Genomic DNA, 25,673 nt, shown 5'->3' with positions numbered 1-25,673 from the left:
AGTCTTTCCCAGAATCAGGGTCTTTTCCAATGAGTCAGCTCTTCGCATGAGGTGGCCAAAGTACTGGAGTTTCAGCTTCAACATCAGTCCTTCCAATGAACACCCAGGACTGATCTCCTTCAGAATGGACTGGTTGGATCTCCTTGCAGTCCAAGGGACTCTCAAGAGTCTTCTCCACCATCACAGTTCAAAGCATCAGTTCTTCACCACTCAGCTTTCTTCACAGTCCACCTCTCACATCCATACATGACTACTGGAAAAACCATAGCCCTGACTAGACGGACTTTTGTTGACCAAGTAATGTCTCTGATTTTTAATATGCTGTCTATGTTGGTCACAACTTTCCTTCTAAGGAGTAAGCATCTTTTAATTTCATGGCTGCAGTCACTATCTGCAGTGATTTTGGAGCCCCAAAATATAAATCAGCCACTGTTTCCACTGTTTCCCCATCTAATTGCCGTGAAGTGATGGGACCAGATGCCATGATCTTCGTTTTCTGAACTTCACTTTCCTCTTTCGCTTTCACCAAGAGGCTCTTTAGTTATATTCTTCACTTTCTGCCATAAATGTGGTGCCATCTGCATGTTTGAGGTTATTGATATTTCTCCCAACAATCTTTATTCCAGCTTGTGCTTCCTCCAGCCCAGCGTTTCTCATGATATACTCTGCATATAAGTCGTGGTGCCATCCAATTATCTCATCCTCTGTCTCCCTCTTTTCCTCTTGCGTTCAACCATTCCCACCATCAGAGTTCTTTCCAGTAAATCAGCTCTTTGCATCAGATGGCCAAAATATTGGAGCTTCAGCATCAGCCATTCCAGTGAATGTTCAGGGCTGATTTCCTTTAAGAATGATTGGTTTAATCTCCTTGTTGGCCAATGAACTCTCAAGAGTCTTCTACAAAACCACAGTTTGAAAGCATCAATCCATATTATCGTGCTCTAAATTGTGACATGGAAATTTAGTGGTGAATCTGTCGTAGACAGTACCCAAAGATCACCTCAGTTCTGTTTAGTCTCTCAGTTACGTCCAGCTCTTTATGATCCCATGGACTGCAGCACGCCAGGCCTCCCTGCCCATCACCAACTCCTGGAGTTTATTCAAACTTATGTCCATTGAGTCGGTGATGCCATCCAACCAGCTCATCCTCTGTCATCCCCTTCTCCTCCTGCCTACAATCTTTCCTAGCATCAGGGTCTTTTCAAATGAGTCAGTTCTCTGCATCAAGCAGCCAAAGTATTGGAGTTTCAGCTTCAGTATCAGTCCTTCCAATGAATATTCAGGACTGATTTCCTTTAGGATGGACAGGTTGGATCTCCTTGCAGTCCAAGGGACTCTCAAGAGTCTTCTCCCACACCACAGTACCAAAAGCATCAATTCTTCAACACTCAGCTTTCTTTATGCTCCAACTCTCACATCCATACATGACTACTGGAAAAACCATAGCTTTGACTAGATGGACCTTTGTTAGCAAAGTAATGGCTTTCCTTTTTAATACTCTAAGTTGGTCATAACTTTCCTTGCAAGGAGTAAGCGTTCTCTAATTTCATGGTTGCAGTCACCATCTGCAGTGATTTTGAAGCCCCCTCAAAATAATATCTGTCACTGTTTCCACTATTTCCCCATCTATTTACCATGAAGTGATGTGACCAGATGCCATGATCTTAGTTTTCTGAATGTTGAGTTTTAAGCCAACTTTTTCACTCTCCTCTTTCACTTTCATCAAGAGGCTTTTCAGCTCCTCTTCACTTTCTGCCATAAGGGTGGTGTCATCTGCATATCTGAGGTTATTGATATTTCTCCCAGCAATCTTGATTCCAGCTTGTGCTTCTTCCAGCCCAGCGTTTCTCATGATGTACTCTGTATAGAAGCTAAATAAGCAGGGTGACAATATACAGCTTTGACACACTCCTTTCCCAATTTGAAACGTCTGTTGTTCCATTTCCAGTTCTAACTGTTGCTTCCTGATCTGCCTATAGGTTTCTCAAGAGGCAGGTCAGGTTGTCTGGTATTCCCATCTCTTTCAGAATTTTCCACAGTTTGTTGTGATCCACACAGTTAAAGGCTTTGGCATAGTCAATAAAGCAGAAATAGATGTTTTTCTGGAACTCATTGCTTTTTCAATGATCCAATGGATGTTGGCAATTTGATCTCTGTTTCCTCTGCCTTTCCTAAATCCAACTTGAACATCTGGAAATTCTTGGTTCACATACTATTGAAGCCTGGTTTGGAGAATTTTGAACATTACTAGCATGTGAGATGAGTGCAATTGTGTGGTAGTTTGAGCATTGTTTGGCATTGCCTTTCTTTGGGATTGGAGTGAAAACTGACCTTTTCCAGTCCTGTGGCCACTGCTGAGTCTTCCAAATTTGCTGGCATATTGAGTGCAGCACTTTCACAGCATCATCTTTTAGGATTTAAAATAGCTCAACAGGAAATCCATCACCTCTACTAACTTTACTTGTAGTGCCCCACTTGTCTTTGTAAGGCCTAAGACCTAACGCTCGCTTGACTTCACATTTCAGGATATCTGACTCTAGGTGAGCGATCATATACCATCGTGATTATCTGAGTTGTGAAGATCTTTTTTTGTATCTTTTTGTGGAAAGATAGATTATAATAAATCCAATGATGTTCACATAATAGTAAAATTCTTAATGGATGCATTTAAAAAGAAATTATAACTTGAAGATCATTTGAAGAGAGAGAGTAGATTCCAATTATTTAATAGCTGTCTGGGCTCATAGGTATTTGAAGTGAGTTAAAGTGTTAGTAACTTAGTGTTGTCTGATTCTTTGCAAACCCATGGACAGTATCTCACCAGTCTTCTCTGTCCATGGAATTCTCCAGGCAAGAATACTGGAGAGGGTTGCCTTTCCCTTCACCACGGGATCTTCCCAACCCAATGATTAAATGGGATCTTCTACATTACAGGCAGATTTTTTTACCAACTATGTCACCCAAGAAGTTCTAGTTTGATCATACTTTAAAAATTACTTGATTCTATAATATATTTAATATTCATTATTAAAATGGTAAAATAAAAAGGAAAAAGACAGTAGGATAAACTGCACATCCATTCACTACAGACAAGGTTTTAATTTTTGCCTCCCAGTTTGTTTTGCTTTTACATCTTAGAATTATGTTATATGTGTTTTGTAACTATTATTTAAAATGTATTATGACATGAACAAGAAAAAGAAAAAAGAACTTACTGTACATAAGATTTTTAAGTTTGCTTTGTAATTTCTAAATCATCCTAAGAGGAACATACCCCATTATATAAAGGCATTGTTCTTATTTAAACCTGAATTTATAGACATTCAGAGTGGTGCTAGTTTTGAAAAAAAAAAATACATTTGCATTCTGCACAAATGTTTTTTTTTGGGAAAAAAAAAAACCTATAAAATGTCAAGTTGAGTCAACACACTCATTCTTAAAGTCTACTTTAAGATTTGAAAATTAAGGTTTGTGTAAGAATATCTTCATAAAGTAGGATATTTGGCTCAGAATCATCTAGAAATTACCAAGCAAACTTGAGAATCATGTGTATAATAAGTTTATTTTTCACTTAAAGGTGAAGTTAGGTACAAGTATATATATATATAAATGTCTAGAAAAATGTCTAAGTGAAAGTTGCTCAGTTGTGTCCGACTCTTTGTGATCCCATGAAGACTATACAGTCCATGGAATTCTCCAGGCCAGAATACTGGAGTGGGTAACTTTTCCCTTCTCCAGGGGATCTTCCCAACCCAGGAATCCAACTTAGGTCTCCTGTATGGCAGGCAGATTATTTACCAGCTGAGCCTCAAGGGATAGTCCAAGAATACTAGAGTGGGTAGCCCGTCCTTTCTCCAGAGGATTTTCCTTACCCAGGAACTGAACCAGGGTGTCCTGCATTGCAGGCAGATTCTTTTCCAACTGAGCTATGAGGGAAGCCCCAGAAAAATGTCTGCTGCTGCTAAGTCGCTTCAGTCGTGTCCGACTCTGTGCGACCCCATAGACGGCAGCCCACCAGGCTCTGCCATTCCTGAGATTCTCCAGGCAAGAACACTGGAGTGGGTTGCCATTTCCTTCTCCAATGCATGAAAGTGAAAAGTGAAAGTGAAGTCGCTCAGTCGTGTCCGACCCTAAGCGACCGTATGGACTGCAGCCTTCCAGGCTCCTCCGTCCATGGGATTTTCCAGGCAAGAGTACTGGAGTGGGGTGCCATTGCCTTCAACACGTGAAACTAACATAATATTTTATGTCACTGTATTTCAATTAAAGGAAATCTCAAAATTGTAAAAACAAAAATTGAACCTCTTTAGAAAATACTCAAATTCTTAAGGAAATCAACTCTGAATATTCACTGGAAGGGCTGATGCTGAGGCTGAAGCTCCAATAACTTTAGACACCCAATGCAAAGAGCTGACTCACCGGGAAAGTTGGGAAAGATTGAGAGCAGGAGGAGAAGGGGACAACAGAGGATGAGATGATTGGATGGCATCATCGAGTGTATGGACATAAATCTGAGCAAATTCTGGGAGACAGTGAAGGTCGGGAATCCTGGTGTGCTACAGTCCATGGGGTCACAAAGAGTCAGACAGGGCTTATTGACTAAAGAACAAGAGAAAATACTCAAAGGGAACCAGACGAATTTCTGATATTGACTATCTCTGACTGCTGAGATTGTGGGACTGGTGAAAATTTCTGTTTGTGACAATTTACTCTGGAAAACAGATACATGAACATATTGTACTTTTCTGTTTAAAAAATAAAGACATACCTATTAAAATGTTTAATTTCTTATCCTTTTTTTCCAAAATGGCCCATTAGCTGAACCACATGTTTAAAATTTAAGTATGATATTTTAAAAAATTATATGTAAAGCAGCAGATAAACTGTAACAAATTAATCAACTCAATGATAACATAGAGAGGGAACACAAAATATTATAAACAAGATTACATTTTCTTTGGTTCTAAATTTATTATTATAAACTAAGTTCAATTCATAAATCAAAAGCTAAATCTATAGCCTGCAAATTCTTTGGTTCATCATATATCCTCAGATGTGCTTTTCACGTGGGTTAGAGTGTTTGCCCTACTTACCTGTTAACGCAAGAATCGCAAAACTCAAGTTTTGAGTGAACTTTATTGTTTATAGGACAAAAATACTGACTATGAAAAATAATAAATCAAACTCCATGACTAATTCAACCAAGCATATCTGGTAAGGCAGGGCAATTTTCTTCTCATATAACAAAAGATATATTGGTATTATGGCTAAATAAGTGCTATTATCTACAATTAGCAGTGGGACAGAGTACTAACTACAATTCTCGCCATCAATGCATTTTACATGAATTTCGTTCATTCACTTCAGTCATGCCTGATTCTTTGTGACACTATGCACTGTAGCCTGCCAGGCTCCTCTGTCCATGAGATACTTCAGGCAAGAATACTGGTGTGGGTTTGGGTGGCCATTTCCTCCCCCAGGGGCTCATCCAGATCCAGGAATCAAACCCGCCTCTCTTATGCCTCCTCTTCTGCATTGGAAGGTGGGTTCTTTACCACTAATGCCACCTGGCAAGCCCATCAGTGCATTTTGTACCTAATTAAAAGCTGTGAACTATTCAAGACTCTCAAAATGACATGTCAGAAGGTCAGAGGCAAATAGTACATTCAGGTAAAGTTCTCTGTAACCTATAATCTTATGCCTGCTCCTTTTACCTGTATTACTTAATAATTAGAGAATAATAAACTCTGTAAGTTGAGGATTCTCAGATGGCACAGTGGTAGAGAATCCACCTTCCAATGCAGAAGAGGCAGGAGAGGCAGTTTCAATCCCTGGATTGGGAAGATCCCCCGGAGAAGGAAATGACAACCCACTTCAGTATTCTTGCCTAGAAAAGCCCATGGACAGAGGAGCCAGGCGGGCTAAAGTTCATAGGGTCACAAAGAATCAGACATGACTGAAGCAACTTAGCAGGCGTGCATGCAAAAAATGCTGAGCCATGTGCTTTTTTCCATATTTCATAGTTCCAGAAAACTTTAACTGCAGAAATCATAGTAACAATGATGTTGATGAAAATGCTTGAAGAAGAGGTTGGAATAAAATGTAGCTTTAAGAAAAATGAATGTAAACAAGAAAAACAGAAAATGACTTTCTTTTATTCACCTCTTGAAATAAGGTTTTGAGAACATGGATAAAAAGGAGGAGGGAGGGGGTTCAGAATGGGGAACAAGTGTATACCTGTGGCGGATTCATGTTGATGTATGGCAAAACCAACACAATATTGTAAAGTAATTAACCTCTAATTAAAATAAATAAATTTATATTTTAAAAAAAAGAAGTTAGAAAAAAGGGGTAACCATTGTAAAAGAAGTAATAGAAAAAGGTCAAAAGATAGACTCTTCCAGAGAGGAAAGAAATGGATTTCTTGCATATGTATATTTTAAAAGCTCCTTTTATCTTCTCTGTACCTGAGAGCCCTTTTCAAATAGCTCAAGAAGCCGCCTGGATGCACTTACCTGGTAACAGGTGGACAGAATTAAGCACCAGTCTCAGAATGTCACTGCATATTATGTTTCCAATATGCTCTTCTAGTTTTAGCAAGTAGGCTGTGATCAGGGTGCAAAACAAACACATTTTAGTCTGTCTCTGATTAAACTAATGATAAACCAATAACTGCTGTTAGAAAAAAAAAAACACTAAAGTTCAGGCTGTCAGGATGCATTCTATCTCCAGCTAAAGATTTTCATTCCTGATAAGCTTTCATTTAAAGCAAAGATTAAGCCATATGTTACTTTAGTCACTGATATTTTAATTTGCATATGCCGATATCATGTATAGGAAAACTGTTCTAAATCTGTAGAGTGGGCGGCACTTAGCAATTCTGAGGAACTGCATATTGGTAGTCAGATGATTTATATGGAATTGATTTCACAGAAACCCAAATGTTGTTATGGTTGATTCTGCCCTGCTGTTACATAAAGGTGCTCTCTTTCTTTAAACCCCTTTGCTAACCACTCCCTACTGAAGCTGATGAGATCAGAGAATATGTGGATTTCTTAATAGAATTTGTTGACTCGCTTATTTTTCCATCAGTCTGTCCATCCATCCATCCAATATGTATTAAGAACATATTCTCTTCTACACACTGGCAGAATTAGTGGTTGGGGATGGAAAAATGAATTAAGGACTTTTTGGCTTAAAGACTGTTTCTGTGAAAGGTGAGGCAATACAATGAGAAAAGAGCAAGGGCACAAGATTATTTTCTCAGCTGAGACCTGCAGTAGTGGTATTAATAGCAAACTCACAATTCTAGGGGCTTTCCAGGTAGTTCAAATGGTAAAGAATATGCCTGCAATGGGGGGACCTGGGCTCGATCCCTGGTTTGGGAAGATCCTTGGAGAAGGACATGGAAACCCTCTCCAGTATTCTTGCCTGGAGAAGTCCATGGACAGAGGAGCCTGGTAGCCTACAGTCACAAAGAGCTGGACACAACTGAGTGACTGAACTGAACTGATATGTATATATTAGGAATATGGACTATGAAGAACAATAGAAAGCAGAACTTTTTTTTCATTTTTGTTTTGTTCAGTCTCAGTCGTGTCTGACTCTTTGTGACCCCATGGGCTGTAGGATGCCAGATTCCCCCTGTCGTTCACCATCTCCCGGAGTTTGCTCGAATTCATGTCCATTGAGTCGGTGATGCCATCCAACCATCTCATCCTCTGTCGTCCCCTTCTCCTCTTGTCTTCAGTCTTTCCCAGCATCATGCTCTTTTCCGGTGAGTCAGTTCATCACATCAGGTGGCCAAAGTGCTGGAGCTTCAGCTTCACTATCAGTCCTTCCAGTGAATATTCAGGATTGATTTCCTTTAGGACTGACTGGTTTGATACGAGTAACTAAACTTCTATCTAAGAAATGTTGGTAGCTTACTACTACCAAAAAAATACCGGTAACTGTAATGCTAAACTTCTGTTAGATAGAAATGAAGCAGAGATAATCTTAGAAATCATGCTACAATTTAAAACTTTTTGGAATTCAGCAGCACCATTTGGAATTATGAATTTATGATTTATTGTCATTTAATGAACCTTGTGGGCTTCCCCAATGGCACAGTGGGTAAGGAATCTGCCTGCAGCGCAGGAGACACAGGAGACGCAGATTGAATCCCTGGGTTGGGAAGACCCTGGAGGAGGAAATGGCACCCACTCCAGTACACTTGCCCTGAAAATCCCGTGGACAGAGGAGCCTGTGGGCTTTAGGCCATAGGTTCCCAAAGAGTTGGACACGGACAAGAACTTAGCGGAAAAAGAGAAATGAATCTTGTGATTTATCATTTTCAAAGCAAGATCTCTTAGCTGTAGCCTATAAATAAAATGTAGGATTTGGAAGAAGAAAATGAAAAAAATAAAACATTAAGGAGAATCAGAATTTTGTGGGGGTTTTTTTTGCATTAATTTAAAAAAAAGAAAAAAAAAAGTACCTTTCACTTATAATGCCTTAAATAAATAATTTATTTTCCTGTGAGTAAACTTTATAAGGCACTCTCAGCCTTAGATACCCCAAATTTTCCAAACCACCATCTGAAGTATAACAAACTCATTGCCTGAGAACAAATTTAATCCACTTAATGAAAGCAAAAATTTATAGGTTCTATTAATTCATAAAATTTGTTTTATAATTTATCCTGGTACTTTACTGAAAAATGTGCAACCTGTTATGATTTAATTTTTCTTGTAGCATATTATTTAAATAATTTATTAGAATATTTTTCTTTAAAAAAATCTAGGGGACTTGAAAAATTTTCCCAGGGCTCAGTATTAAGGTGATGATATAGAAAGCTCCTCAGTTTCCATCCTCCCACAGGCCCACCAAGCACACAACTATCCCTGGAGCAAGTTCCAGTGAGAGAAATCCAGAAAATAGCTGAGTGACTCCAATACCTCAGGCAAATGAGAAAATGCACACATTAAAGTGATATGAAAGGCAAGATTGAGACAAACTAAAGCTAAAAACACCATCATTGGCACAGTGCCATATAGTCAATAGGGAGACTCCACCTCCCAGATTTCCCAGGGGGAGCAAATGGTTTAGATGTCACATCCACGGCCTCAGATTTTTGAAGCCTGTCACCCAAAGGATGGACCCCAAATCACTTAATTCTGAAAGCCGATGGGACTTGCATTCAAGAGTTCCATAAGATTATACTTTAACAAAGAATCAGTTGTTAATGATTCTAATAACACTCTCCTTGGCTCAGCAGAGTGGGGACAGACAAAAATGCCCTTCTTTCAGGCTTTCTTTGGAAGGGCTTTGACTAAGTACTTTCCCAGCTCCTGCTTGAGGGTCCAGCTTCTAATCAGTCTGAATCTAGGTGCTGACTGCAGTCTTTTCCTTTGGGACACTGACAAGTGTTAGCACCATCTCAAGTACTGGAAGCCCTTAAGAAAAAGAAGGCAGCTTGGGTTAACCACAAAGGTTAGGTTACAAAACAGTTGGAAGCTTACACTCAACCCATGGATGAGGCTAATCTCCGTGCAACCTGTCTGGCAACACTGAAAGAGGTGACTATTTAATGTGCAGAAAGTGACACAGAGCATCAAGTGAAAAAAAGAAACAGGAAAAATATTCAAAACACAGAACAAGATACATCTCCAGAAACAAATATTAAGAAAATGGAAATAGATAATTTACCTGACAGAGCTGAAAATAATGATTATTAAAGAAGTTCACCAAAGTCAGAAGATCAACCTTTGAACAAACTGAGATTTTCAACAAAAGTATGAAAGCTGTTAAAAAAAAAAAAAATACAACAAAAAACAGGAATCATAGAACTGGAAAGTATAATAATTAAAATGAAAACAAAAAAATCAGTAGATAACTTAAACATCGGTCTAGATGAAGCAGAAGAAAGGATCAGCAAACTCAGAGAGGGCAGTGGAATTAACCCAATCAGAGGAACTAAAAGACATAAAAAAAGATAGAAAGGAAGTACAGATAGCGTAAGGAACTCCTAGGACATCATCAACCACTGACTATACATATGATAGGAGTTCCAGAAGGAGAAAACAGAATAAAAAGGGCAGGAAGAGTGTCTTAAGAAATAATAAGACAAAAACTTCCCTAACCTGGGGAAAGAAACAGACCTCCATCCGTGAAGCCCCAAAAGTACCAAATAAGATGACTCCAAAGAGATTCACGCCAAGACATATTAAATAGCCAAAAATTAAAGACAAACAGAGAATCCTAAAGTAGCAAGAGAAAAGCGATTTGTTACACACAAGAGAACTTCCATAACACTGTAAGTGGATTTTTCACCAGAAACCTTGCAAGCCAGAAGGGAGTGGGATGATATATTCAAAGTGCTGAAAGAAAGAAAAAGATACAGCAACAACAACAAACTGCCAACCAAAAATGCTCTGTCTGACAAAGCTGACCTCAGTACTGAAGGAGAGTTAAGGGATTTACCAGAAAAACAAAGCTGAAGAATATCATTACAATCTGCTGCTGCTGCTAAGTCGCTTCAGTCGTGTCCGACTCTGTGCCACCCCATAGACGGCAGCCCACTAGGCTCCTCTGTCTCTGGGATTCTCCAGGCAAGATCACTAGAGTGGGTTGCCATTTCCTTCTCCAATGCATGAAAGTGAAAAGTGAAAGTGAAGTTGCTTAGTCGTGTCTGACTTTTAGCGGCCCCGTGGACTGCAGCCTACCAGGCTCCTCCATCCACGAGATTTTCCAGGCAAGAGTACTGAAGTGGGGTGCCATTGCCTTCTCTGATCATTGCAATAAGACCAGCTTTATTATAAGCAATATTAAAAGCAATTTAAGGTGAAATTAAAAGACAGTAATTAATGACAGAGAAACTTTTAAAAGTATAGAAGTCACTGGTGTAGATAATTATATAGTCAAATTCAGAGCACTCTAATATTGTAATGATGATGCATAAGTCACAAGACAAAAGTATTAAAAATAACTATGACTAAAATAATTTTAATACATGTACAATATAGAAAGATGTAAATTGCATCATCAAAATCATAAAATGTTTGGGAGGGAGTATCAAAATATATGCTTTCAAAGTTAAATAGTTAGCTCAAAATGCATTGCTATATGAATTTGATGTTTGATGTGTCACAGTAACCACACACACACAAACAAAAAAACCTATAGTAGATACATGGAAGATATAGAGAAAGGAATCAATGTACACCACTGCAGAAAATCATCAAAACACAAAAGAAGAGAACAAGAAAGGACAAAAGGAAAAATGAAACTGCAAAATAACCAGAAAATAATTATCAAATGACAACAGTAAGCATATATTTATCAACTATTAAATGTAAATAAACAAAATGCTCTAATCAAAAATACAGAGTGCAAAAGCATCAATTCTTCAAGTTGCGAAGAGTTGACTCATTGGAAAAGACTCTGATGCTGGGAGGGATTGAGGGCAGGAGGAGAAGGGGACGACAGAGGATGAGATGGCTGGATGGCATCACTGACTCGATGGACATGTTTGGGTGGACTCTGGGAGTTGGTGACGGACAGGGAGGCCTGGCATGCTGCAATTCATGGGGTCGCAAAGAGTCGGACATGACTGAGCGACTGAACTGAACTGAACTGAATCAAGAGGATATAACAATTGTAAATATTTTTGCTTCCAGCATTTGAGTACCTACATATCCAAACTAAATACTAAAAGGTCAAAGGAGATAGATAGACAATACAATAGAAGCAGAGGAACTCAACACTCTAGTTTCAACAATGGATAGATCATCTTCTCAAGCACGAATGAAATATTCTCCAGGGAAATTATGTGTTATGCCACAAAGCAAGTCTTAATTAGAAAGACTGAAATTATATCAAGCAATTTTTCTTACAACAATAATATGAGAATCTTTTAAAAAAAGTCAAACTCATAGGAACAGAGAGTGGAATGGTATTTGCCAGGCACTGGGGCATGTAGGAAATAGGGGGAGGTTAGTAAAAATGGTACAAACTTTCAGCTATAAGATGAATAAGTTCTGAGAATCAAACGCATAGCATGATGACTGTAGTTTATAGTAATGTGTTAATAAATCAAAATTTGCTAAGAAAGCAGAACTTAAGTGCTCTCACCCTCAAAACAGGTAAATATGAGAAGAGATGAATGCACTATTCAACGGGATGATGGAAATTCTTTCACAGTGTATATATATTTGTCAAATTATCATGCTGTCTACAATGAACAGTCACAGCTTATCTGCCAGTTGTACCTCAATAAAGTTGAAAAAATTATAGCCAAATTTAAAACGAACACCTGTTTGCTGCTATTTTGTATTTCTAGGAAAAATGCATGTGAAGAATTGATATTATCATTTAAACAAAGGGTGGACACTACTGGCATTTTTGCTATTCTATCACTATACTGGGATCAAGAGTTTTGAGATGCACTTTTTTTGCATAATTTCCTCCATGTGAGGTTTGGTGGTAAACATATTTTTGTTTTATTGTGCATAAATGAGGGGGAAAGAGCATATGGCATTGACACTGATTTCATGAAAGACTTGAAAGAATTTTATAGATTTATTTTATAGGTTTATCTTGAGTATGATTTGATGAGTTTGAAAATACAGTCTTTTTGTTCACCACCTCAAATGCCTCTAGAATTAGTATGATCACATAAGTTCAAATAACGCTTACCTCCCTTATAAAAACAGGAAAAGCAAATTTGAAACAGCCTCTGTGTTTGGTGTCTTTCCAAAGATGCCCCCAAAAGTGAACTGAGGCCTCAGTTTGTCCAAATTATTTTTCCACCAAAATGTGACATAATCATCGAAGCATGAAAGAGTGTCTTTTTGCCCACAATTCCCACACACACTATGCCCCAGGGAGGGAGATGAAAAGGATGAGGGTGAGAAATTTCGGACTGGGTAGTTCCCTCTCTCCAAAAAGCTTCAAATCAAGAAAATGACATGTAGCTTCTTTTACAGTGGGATCAAAAGAAACCTACAGACAGCTGTGTTTTTGTGCACATGGATTTTTTTAAGCAAGTTTGTAGTTCGAATTTTTGGTCTTAAAGACCAGATGTTGGTGATAATAGAAACTTCCACGTGTACTTGGGAGGAAGAAAGAAGAAAGAGAAAGGAGATGCTTTACCAATTGAAAACATGTTTTTCTTTTCTTTCTTTTTTTAACCATAAAGTGCAACTGTAAAATATTACACAACAAATAGTCATTTAAAAACTTTAGGATCCACCAAGTTCTTGATTCCCAAAAACCCGTAGAGTCACAGAAAAAAAGTGATTAGAAGATGCTGCTGCTGCTGCTGCTGCTGCTAATTTGCTTCAGTCGTGTCCGACGAAGATATTAACCATAATTAAATCAGGTGAGCACAATGGTCAGTGAACTTGGCTTTGGACTTGTGCCTAAAATATGACATGCTTAAATCTTATATGTTTTGTTTTGCTATTAGTTTTTCTTTTTGCTAAGAAAGAGGAAAAAGAATGGTAAAGATGAATAGAGTTCGTCCCATGTTTAGGGAGTGGCATGAAGGAAGCTGCATGCTGTGTGCTAAGTTGCTTCAGCCATGTCCAACCCTGGGCAACCTATGGGACTGTAGCCCACCAGGCTTCTCTGTCCATAGGATTCTTCAGGCAAGAATACTGGAGTGTCCTTCTCCAGGGAATCTTTCCGAAACAGGGATCAAACCTATGTCTCTTGAAGGAAGCTGGGAAAAGCCAAAAGAAAAAAAAGAAAGAAAGAAAGAAAAAGAAAAGCATGTATTTAAAGCAATAGAGTTGCAAAGGAGAAAATAAAATGGAAGCAGAGTCTGGAAGGTGTGTGTGCATGGGTGGTTGGGATGTCAAACCCTGTAAGGGATCAAGGGTGATCAGAGCAACAGCTTTGATGGATAACCATGGACAGATTTCAAATGGAAACAAAAGAATATGTGTTTTCTAAAATTCTAAAAGTATGTTGGTTCCCTCTCTTAAGAATATTCAATGTATCTTCACTTAATTTGATCAGCAGTAGTAACTCAGGGATTGAGAGGAAAGGTAAAAAGCATTGCCACAGACACTGTGATTTTAATTAGTATCAGGTCCTTAGATCTTCACTTTACATCTCAGGTTTTTTTTTTTTTTTTTTTTTTTCTTGTATACATATAAAAACATCTGTGAAAATATACCCTTTGGCAGGCTCAAAAATTGTGTTTTAAAATAATTTCAAATATTACAATATTTTCCTTGAAGGCCTGCATGCTGGATAGCTATTCACCCAAAATGATGTGCTTGTTTCACTTTAAAGCTAGAGGAAGAAGTATTACTCTTCAAGAAGTGCAAGACATTGGATTTCAAATGTCTCCAGCTTCATTAGCTTTGTTCCCCAGACCAATTGCTGTAACTCTCCAAGTTTCAGTTTGGGTATTTCTTAATTCTTTGGAAGTTTACTTTATACTCTAAGCAGGGTTTTATTGCAAAAAGTAAATTATATATGTGTGTGTGTGCTTAGTTGCTCAGTTGTGTCTGACTCTTTGCAACCGCATGGACTATAGCCCGCCAGATTCCTCTGTCCATGGGATTTTCCAGGCCAAGAATACTGGAGTGGGCAGCCATTTCCTTCTCCCGGGAATCTTCCCAACCCAGGGATTGAACTCGAGTCTCCTGCATTTCAGGCAGATTCTTCACCACTGAGCCACCAGGGAAGCCTATATCACTATCTGTATCTATCTATCTATCTATCTATACACACACACACACATATGAGAATATTGCTTGGAAGCAGAAATTATTGTTGTATGAGACACTTTGCAATTAACAGAGAAAAAAGATCATTGGTGTTTCAATGCCTTCTATGGTATTAAACACTAAGAACTGTGTTAAGTGATAGACAAACTGAAACCTGGAATGACAATTACATAGATAGGTACGTAAGCAGATAGATAGATGATAGCTTGATAGTGCTATTGATATCGATATATGCCATTTCGTTCCCATTCGTTAGGTTGTATTTTGTTAAGGACTGAGATTTAGGGAGACTCAAGCAACTTGCTCAGAGTGACACAGCCATAAAATAACAAACTCTTTGTCCCTAAAGACTACTGCCTCCCCTTGATGGCATATGAGTCAGAGAATACCTTCAAATACATATATTGATTATTTGCTATGATCCTGTGGCTCAGGTGGCTCTTCTGGTCTGGGTTGGGTCAACAGGCCTGTGGCTGGGATTCAGCTGGCATAGACGGGCACATTGGGTTAGCTGGCCTAGCTGGACCCTCCCTCCATGTGGTTTCCGGTCAGTCTGAGCTTATCCACACGGAGGCAGAAAGAGCAGCACAGTGCACTAAGAGAGGCAAGCCTCAGGACACAGGAGTTTTCCAAGGCTCTGCTTGGGCCATGCTCACTAATGTCTTAATAACGAAATAAGTTATATGATCAAGGCCAAATACAAACGCATAGAAATAGGCTCCACTTCTTGAGGGGAGAAGCAGCAATAGGATAAACATATAAGAACAGAAAACTTTATGGTCAATTTTGGAGTCTATCAGACTATGACATTTATTATATCATAGAAACCATATTTATTATCTGTTGTATATATGGATGCTGTATATTTATGTTTGCATATTAAGTATTTCTACGTGTGTGTTGCTTTCGGGGCTTAGAAAGCAATGAAAGGAAACAAGAAAGATGCTTCTAGTATCTTCTCCTGACTTACATAAGAATAAAAAGACATTAAGGAAGCGCAAACGAATGTCTTGAACTTGGTGCTTAATATATCTCTGCAAATTTATGTGCATTTTTTGCCCATCTTTTGCCTCCCCGACACACTGTTTTAATTCCGAATTGTTTCTAATATTTAAAAATATGAATAGTGCATGGAAAAATATGGATTTCTTTCTGGCTTCATTTGTAATATTGAAAGATCTGACCACACCAGGCCACACGACTACAGTTTACTGAAGATAAGAAGCCTTTAAATGCAGTGGAAGCCACAGTTTACTAGTTTCTGCAAGCATTTTCTTGTACTTCCCTCTTCCTAGTGAGGCTGAAGGTTTAAAAAGACAAGGCATGAAAAGATGACTGGAGATTGTTTTTAAATGCAGTATATCTAGCCTCAGTGATCCTTGTTATTATCAACCAAAAGTCCCTTACCTCTGACTTAAGATAGGTAGTAATTAACATCATTAACATGAATTTGGCATCATCAATTAATTAAGGTAAGGTGTTTTTTCTTTTGGGAATTCATAAATTGCATATAATAACACTTGTGTGTATCTGCCAGTGGGGGGGAAAAAAAAAAATCACTTCATAGGCTAGAGATGAGAGCTTCAAATAAGTTCCATCTCTAACTGTCAAATCTGAGCAAATCACTTAACACCAAAGTATTTCCCTACCAGTTAAGAAAGAATAATAAAAGAGACTTTCATAACCTTCCAGGGATGCCTTTGGTCTTAAAAAAAATTAAGACAGATGGAATGCACATATTTCTGGGGGGGAAAGGGAGGGGAACTGGGAATCTTTAAAAGTGTGCCTCAGATTCTGCTAGGTTTAGTCATGCTACTTGGGTTTAGCAGCAGAATCAACACTAAAAAGAATCTTTACCAGTATCTTGGCTTGTCAAAACTGTACTAAGCAAAACACTCGGGCTTATCTGATTGCGCCTAGATTCAGGTGCACAGGTACCAAATTACCAGACAAGATCAAAGAGACTTTTTTCAATCTTTTTGAGGCAGAGTGCCATATTCTTGGCCAGACAATTTCCCACCCCACCCCACTTTTCTTGGCTCTCTGTTTACTGTTTCAGTAGAATAGAAAGATGGCAACAGTCTAAGCCTAATGTGTATGAGCTCATCCTCCATGTCTATCACAGGGGGGGAAAGTATGCATATGAACATTTAAAGGATGTTTTTGAACAATGGCTTCTTTCTATTTGAAACAAACTTTTTTTAAAAAAATATGCTTTATCTTTTTTAAAAAAAGGAAATATAATTGATTTGCAATGTTATGTATCTAGCAAAATGATTCAGTTATAAATGTACATATATGTTATTTTTCATATTGAACTAATATATGTTGAGCCCTAAAACTTGAATATCTTTATATGATGGCACTGTGGGCTCTTGGGTTTATCAGAGCATTCTGTGTTTAAATGGAGGTCAAAAATCAAACGGGAAAGCAAGTAATTATTCTCTAAAGCTAAGTTTTAATCTGGTTTTGGTTTCATGAGGCTGTAGTAGATTAAAGATGGCCCCTATTTTTTGCTACTTATTCTTTCTTATAACTGTTTATTTTTTTGGCCACATCATGGGGCATGTGGGATCTTAGTTCCTCCACTAGGGATCAAACCTGTGCCCTCTGCATTGGGAACAAAGGAGTCTTAACCACTGGACCACATATTCTTTTAAAGAAAAATAGTAAGAATCAGCTGCCCAGTCATGTCCAACTTTTTGCAACCCCATGGATTGTAGCCTGCCAGGCTCCTTTGCCCAAGGCATTCTCCAGGCAAGAATACTGGAGTGGGTAGTCAGTTCCTTCTCCAGGGTATTTCCCAAATCCAGAGACTGAACCCGGGTCTCCTGCATTCCAGGCAGATTTTTTACACTCTGAGCCACCAAGGAAGCACATTCTTTTAAAAGGTGAGGCCTATTCCTTTTCTGCTTGAATGTGGGCTGATATGATGGCTGGCTTTGACGGCTAGCTTTGACTAACAGAACGTAGTCTTGACTATACAGAAGTCGAGCCATATATTGATAACTCTCTTGATCAAGGCCAAGCCTGAAGCCATTTGAAGTGTTCACTCTCTTTCTTCTTGAACTGATCTATTTTGGAAGCTTGCCACCAGGCTGTGAAGAGCTTAAGCCTCCACTTAGAGAGGGTCATGTAAGAACAGCACAGCCTCATCCTAAATTCCCAGCCAGTCACCAGCACCATCAGCCAGGAGCAGGAAGGAAGCCATCTTGGACTTCCCAGAAGCCTTTGCACCCCAGCCGAGACCATGTGAAGCAGATGGTCTGCAGAGTTGTCCTCTGACCACATTCCTGACCCCCAGCATCATGAGCAAATAAAATCATTGTTTTACGCCACTCAGTTCAGGAGTAGTTTGTTACATGGCGAGAGAAAACTGAAATACTCCTCAAAATGTTTTACTGGGTGGGACTGGTGGGAAATTGGTTACAAGTGGCTTATTTTAATTTATATGGCTGTGGTGGTGATTAAGTTTTATGTTTTCTCCTGAAGGATAACCATAAAGTGGAGGATCTTCACATCCTCTGCACTAAAAGTAAGAATCTGACAGAGCTAGTCCAAGGAAGTCTTGAGCTATAAAGAATATCTTTTATTTACTTAGTCTTTGAAAAAGCATTCTTTTGTTCTCATAGGTGCTACTAGGTTTTGGAGAGAGGGTGTGGAGGGGGAAGGAGGGATCAGTTTTCGCATTTGCAAAGAGTCATTTTCAATGGTCCTCTTGGGATCCATTTGCAGGGACACTCCTGGGGCAAGCAGATCAGAAATGAGCAGTTCTGTTTTCCTCTATATTCTTCTGGCAGCAATTAATGAAACAAAGGGCCTCATTAGTATCTCCTGTCTGAAATGTGTAAGTCCACTAGGTTGGCAGGATCTCTGCAAACTCATCCATTCTTTCCATGAAGCCAGTAAATGAATCACATCATTATCTTTGCTTTTGTATGAACATTTCAACTGAGAATAAAACACACAGGGGTGCAGGCAGACATTCAGGATGTAAACTTTTTTTTTTTTTTTTTTCCCAAAGCATAGTATTTCCAGCCTACGTTAAGGCATCTGTGTTCACCAACTCAAAGCAGAATTTGGCAGTGAACACAAATACATTCACATAAGCAGACGAAGCCACAAGCAGGAACAGGCTGATTTCAAAGTAGGCTTTTCAATTAATGGGTGTATCTGGCATAATGTTGACATCTACATTGTAGTGAGAACTGTGGCTTTGAAATTACTTAGCTTCCTTACTGTTGTAAACCATCGTTGTGAAACTCTCAGAGTGATGATGCTTTTAAAGTAGGCTTCAGGTATGAACCAAGCCTTGTAAATAATAGAAAGTAAAATCATTTTATAAACCAGAAGGCTGAGGCATAAACCAACACTGACAAAATGAGTTGGTGCTCACTGCTGGGACAAACTTGGAATGCTTACAACAACTCAGATGCTTCTGTTCTATCTATTAGATCTCAAATTGCTCCTCAATCCATCACTTCCCTCTCAAAGTTGTACAATTATTGGTTGATGCCTATAAATAACTTTCTTATTATTTTCTCCTTTTAACAAGTAATGAGCCATTATACCCTCTCCACCCCAGGGGATGGAATTCTCTAACTTTCATCATCATCAAAACTGAAGTTAAAATCAACAGTGTAATTAGTTTTGAGTAATGCTTTAATTATACAGTAAAACATGATATCCAACAAAAGGAAAAAAAAAACTCAATTTAGTTTTGACTTTTTAATGTTTTTAATTTGTTATTAAGAAATTAAATAAAAATTGCATTCAAATCCATGATGGCATTTAATTGTATAGCTTAGGAATGCTTTAGTTTAAGAGTTTATAACCACTGAACACTCACACACACACATACAATGACTGGTACCACTTGCCTTTACCTAACTCAGAAAATGAAAGCATCATTATTTTTCATCTAAACTGCTTTTTTTTCTTAAAAAAAAAAAAAAGAATCACTGATTGCTTAGAAATGAAAGTCAAAGATACCTGACTGTGAGTGATTTTGCAGAGAAATTCTATATTCAGTGGGATCCTGAGTACTTCGGAGACATTCGACTTTGGAAGGACAACTTCAATAACTATTACAGCAATAAAGTGACTGTATGTGAGCACAGATGTATTTTCTGTGTCATTTCATGAGTTCATACGGAAATGCCATGTGAGGAAAGGGTTGAATCCTGCTGCTTGAATTCTCTCGGATACTGTCTCCAGGTCTTATTGTGTTGGAAAGTAAGACATCCTTCCTAAAGCTGCCATGCAACTCTGTGGAGGTCCAAGCCTTCTTATCCTCAAGGCTAAGAACCAGTTCATTTTTCATTCCAATCCCAAAGAAAGGCAATGCCAAAGAATGCCCAAACTACCGCACAATTGCACTCATCTTACATGCTAGTAAAGTAATGCTCAAAATTCTCCAAGCCAGGCTTCAGCAATATGTGAACTGTGAACTTCCAGATGTTTGAGCTGGTTTTAGAAAAGATAGAGGAACCAGAGAGCAAATTGCCAACATCTGCTGGATCATGGAAAAAGCAAGAGCGTTCCAGAAAAACATCTATTTCTGCTTTATTGACTATGCCAAAGCTTTGACTGTGTGGATCACAATAAACTGTGGAAAATTCTGAAAGGGATGGGAATACCAGACCACCTGGTCAGCGTTTTGAGAAACCTGTATGCAGGTCAGGAAGCAACAGTTAGAACTGGATATGGAACAACAGAGTGGTTCTAAAGAGGAAAAGAAGTACATAAGGGCTGTATATTGTCACCCTGCTTATTTAACTTCTATGAAGAGTACATCATGAGAAACACTGGGCTGGATGAAGCGCAAGCTGGAGTTAAGATTGCCAGTAGAAATATCAATAACCTCAGATATGCAGATGACACCACCGTTATGGCAGAAAGTGAGGAAGAACTAAAGAGCCTCTTGATGAAAGTGAAAGAGGAAAGTGAAAAAGTTGGCTTAAAACTCAACATTCAGGAAGCTAAGACCATGGCATCCGGTCCCATCTCTTCATGGCTGATAGATGGGGAAATAGCGGAAACAGTGTCAGACTTTATTTTTCTGGGCTCCAAAATCACTGCAGCTGGTGATTGCAGCCATGAAATTAAAAGGTGCTTACACCTTAGAAGGAAAGTTATGACCAACCTAGACAGCATGTGAAAAAGCAGAGACATTACTTTGTCAACAAAGGTCCGTCTAGTCAAGGCTATGGTTTTTCCAGTAGTCATGTATGGATGTGAGAGTTGGACTGTAAAGAAAGCTGAGCACTGAAGAATTGATGCGTTTGAACTGTGGTGTTGGAGAAGAATTGAGAGTCCCTTGGACGGCAAGGAGATCCAACCAGTGCATCCTAAAGGATTTCAGTCCTGGGTGTTCATTGGAAGGACTGATGTTGAAGCTGAAACTCCAAAACTCTGGCCAACTGATGCAAAGAGCTGACTCATTGGAAAAGACCCTGATGCTGGGAAAGATTGAGGGCAGGAAGAGAAGGGGATGACAGAGGATGAGATGGCTAGATGACATCACCAACTGTAGGCACATGAGTTTGGGTGGACTCCAGGAGTTGGTGATGGACAGGGAGGCCTGGCATGCTGCGGTCCATGGGGTCACAAAGAGTCAGACACGACTGAGAGACTGAACTGAACTGAAGAACTACTTCTGCCTTTGATGTCATTATTATTTTAGGCTTGGATATTTTCAGAATGATGGAATTAATGTGGGGAAAATTCATCTGAGCATGTCAGGAATCCTGGCATCTTTAGGAAGAAAGGAAGAAAATAGGGAAGCTTTTTGAAATCTGACCAGCCTGGTGAGGTGTGTGTGTGTATGTGTGCGTGCGTGTGTGTCTCAAGTGGAACACTTGTTCTTGTTTGTCCCCTTAATTGCATCTCATCAGCAACGTGAGCTGTTGTTCATTAGCCTCTTCTTATTGTCATCGCCTGGAAGTAGAGCATCCAGCTGGCAATTTCTAGCACTTGCTGTTTATAACCAAAGTTACGTTGCTCTTGATGAGAGACAAAGAGAAAAAGAAAGAAAAAGGATGACATGTGGGAAACCAGTGACTGAAAAGAAAGAATATTCATTTTGGTAAGACACAATAAGACAGTCTTAATGAGTAGTCGAAGTAAAACGGTCTTTAGTTGAAAGTGTATAAGAGGACATTTGTTTTCCTGTGCTGCACAGCCATGGGATTTCAGTGTATTTTCTTCCTCATCCTTAACCTCTAAGAGGCCCTGACATGCCTCTCTTTTATCCAACCATCATCGAAACGCAGAATTTGTCCGATTGGCACTGCCATCCTCACCCTCAAACACATACGTGAACTCATGTCAGTAAGTATTGGCCCTTAGTCGGTGGTTTATTGGAAACGGTCTGCACCTGTAGGACTTGCTCTGTATTTTCCCCAATGCTATGTGTGTCTTGGCCTTACATGAAATTCAGTTCTGCAACTGTTGATATATATTGTTGCTCAGTGCTTGAGGTACTGGTTTAATTACTCAAGGTCCAAAGTACCGACCTTCATACTAACTCATAACTCATGAAATGAAAGGAAGGAAAAGCAAAGGCACAAATTAGGAATTCCAGAAGTGCACGTAGACAATGGTTGGATGTGCGAATGAGCAAATAGGAGATTGTTCCCATTCTTCTCTGGCACACAGCAAGGATAAAATTCCGAATGGACAGCAGTGGATACATTTGCAAACTAGTTCTGGAAGAACTGAGAGCCCGATGGACAGAGGTGCAGAGGGTGAAAGAGATGGAGCATAGCAGGGTTACCGTGGGTCCCCTGTGATTAGACAAGCCTGGCTCCTTACTATTCCAGAAGAGTGTAGACTACCTCTAATAATAATCCTTTAAGTGATAACTCACCTAGGTGTCTGTGAAATAATAAGCAGAACTTTTCTGTTCAAAGTTTTACCAACTTTTACAGGTAGTACAAGGGACTTCCTTGGCAGTCTGCTAGTTAAGACTTAACCTTCCAGTGTTGAGGATGTGGGTTCATACCCCGGTCAGAGAGCCTCATGGCCCAAAACCCAAAAAACATAAAACAGAAGCAATTTTGCAGCAAATTAAATAAGGACTTTAAAAATGGTCTACAGCAAAAAAAAAAAAAAAAAAAAAAAAGATTAAAAATAGGTAGTAAAAAAGTAAGTAGCTCCAGAGCTTGAATACTTAAAGTTGCCACCTTGTCATGAATCAGAAAACATTTTTTTGATAGTTTTACTGAGTCCAATATGCTCCCATATATATATATATATGTATATATTTATCAGCTGACTTTCAAATAACACAGTGGGATAAGCTGGACAAACATGTATATCCTGTAATATGGATGAGGAAAGTAGGGGTCAAGAACTTTGGAAATAATAGGTTCCAGTAACAGGGAAAATATGAGCTGTATCGTACTACAGATTAGTAGGATAACGAGTGATGGAGAATAAATTAACCCTTGGATAATTAGCCCTGATGAGACTTTAAACACGAGAGATTTTCGCAATTGGGTGTTGAGAGCCACACAATAAAATAAAATAAATGATGACAAGTTGGATCTGAACTTCAAAGTGTTCCTTCCAAAGAGTTCATTAGTTAGTTGAGAACGAAACAAAATACAAATGTTTGTCCCACTTAAAATGTATGCCAGACTGTCCTCAACTCAAAGCCTTTAATGGTTTCCGAACCAAGTCAAAGTCAATGTTTTACAAATCGGCTGCTTCTTACCCTTCTGATTTCCTGTTCTGTTATTCTCTATTTTTATGAGTGCTGTGATGGTTTCTTTCATATGTCAACTTGGCTGGGCTAAGGGATACCCAAGTAGCTGGTAAAACATATTTCTGAGGACCTTGGTGGAGGTGTTTTTTGCGTTGATTAAGTAGACTGAGCAAAGAGGATCCGTACTCACCAGTGTGGGTGGCTATCTTTCAGTCTGTTGAGAGCCCCAGTATAACAAAAGAGAGAAGAAAGGGCGAATTTTCTCTTTTCCATTCACGAACTGGAAAGTCCGTCTTTTCTGGCCCTTGGATGCTGATGGTTCCAGGCCTTTTACCCTGGGGCTTACTCTAGTGATCCTCTGGTTTTCCAGTCTTCAGACTGAGACGCCCACCCCTCCAGCCATCACCGAGCAGCGAGCTGCGCTCCCAGGGCTTTGCAACAGCCTCCCACTATCTATTTTGCACATCATTGGCACCCACTTCAGTACCCTTGCCTGGAAAATCCCTTGGACGGAGGAGCCTGGTGGGCTGACAGTCCATGGGGTCGCTAGGAGTCAGACACGACTGAGCGACTTCACTTTCACTTTTCAGTTTCATGCATTGGAGAAGGAAATGGCAGCCCACTCCAGTGTTCTTGCCTGGAGCACCCCAGGGACGGGGGCGCCTGGCGGGCGGCTGCCTATGGGGTTGCACAGAGGCGGGCACGACTGAAGCGACGCAGCAGCAGCAGCAGCAGCGGCAGCAGCAGCGGCAGCAATGCATACGCGAGTGCTCCTCAGTCGGTCCCGCCTCTCCTTCCCCTGTGGTGTCCGCAAGTCCATTTTTATGTCTGTGTTTCTAGTCCTGCAGAGGCTGTCAGAGTAGCCGGTGCTGGAGTAGGATGCAGATCATTCTTTTGCTCTGATCAGTTGAGAGATCATAGAGTTCCATAAGGAGAAGAACCCGGAGACTAACAGCAGGGTCTATTGAAGGCTTTTTCCTTCTTCTTTTATGTATGTCCATGAATGGATGATATGAAATGTGCGTATAACTCTCTAGAGTTTGACTTCTGTCTTATTTGATGAATCACTCTGGAAGCTTACTGATAAGAACAATTATTCTAAATAGGTATTAGTGTATTTTGTGGGTATATTTTATTTTTTAATACTTTTCCATCCTAACAACTTAGTCCAACCCAAAATGAATTGGTCAGCAACCAATGAACTTGAGGAAGACCCTCAGACCTCAGATGAGAGTATGACACCAGCTGACACTGATTCTGGTCTTGTGACATCTTGTTATCAGTTAAATTGTGTCCCTATCAATTTCATATATTAAAGCTCTGAAGTGAAGTGAAGTGAAGATGCTCAATTGTGTCCAACTCTTTGTGACCCCATGGACTGTAGCCTACCAGGCTCCTCCATCCACGGCATTCTCCAGGCAAGAGTACTGAAGTGGGTTGCCATTTCCTTCTCCAGAGGATCTTCCCAACCCAGGGATCAAACCCGGGTCTCCCACACTGTAGGCAGACGCTTTACCATTTGAGCCACCAGGGAAATTCCAATTAAAGCTCTAACCCCCAGTATTTCAGAATGTGGCTGTATTTGGACATAGCATCTTTTAAGCTGTAGTAAAGCAAATGAGGCTGTTAGCATGAACACTAATTTGGTGTGACAAGAGTCATAAGAATAGGAAATTTGGATACAGTCAGAGACACCCTGCTGGCTCAGGGGGTAACAAATCCGCCTGCAGTGCTAGAGACTCAGGCTTCACCTCTGGGTCAGGAAGATCCCCTGGAGAAGGGAACAGCTCCCCACTCCAGGAGTCTTGTCTACAAAGGCCCGTGGACAGAGGAGCCGAGCAGGCTACAGACCAAGGTGTTGCAAAGAATCGGACACAGCTGAGCAACTAACACTTTTACTTTCACACTTGAGACGCCAGGGAAGTGCATGCCAAGAAATAAAACTATTTGCAGACACAGAGAAGGCAAGAACCCAGTCGAGCCTGGGATAGGAAACACAGAAACTAAGAGATAATTAATGGATTTTGTTTAATGTCACTGAGTTTGTGGTAATTTGTTCTGCAGCAATAGAGAATTAATACAACATATAATTACATCCATGTCCTCTTGGGGCTTACAATTAAGCAAAGTATGGTAACTAAACAGACAACTGACACAAATACAAATGAGTAAATATGTGGTCTTTTCTCCGTCAGTAAAATGAGGCAGACCTTGGATTTAAGTGTCTGTATTTTTTCAGC

This window comes from Capra hircus, chromosome 10 (assembly GCF_001704415.2).
Source record: "Capra hircus breed San Clemente chromosome 10, ASM170441v1, whole genome shotgun sequence".
In the NCBI taxonomy this organism is placed as follows: domain Eukaryota; kingdom Metazoa; phylum Chordata; class Mammalia; order Artiodactyla; family Bovidae; genus Capra; species Capra hircus.
This window is presented reverse-complemented; position numbering follows the sequence as displayed.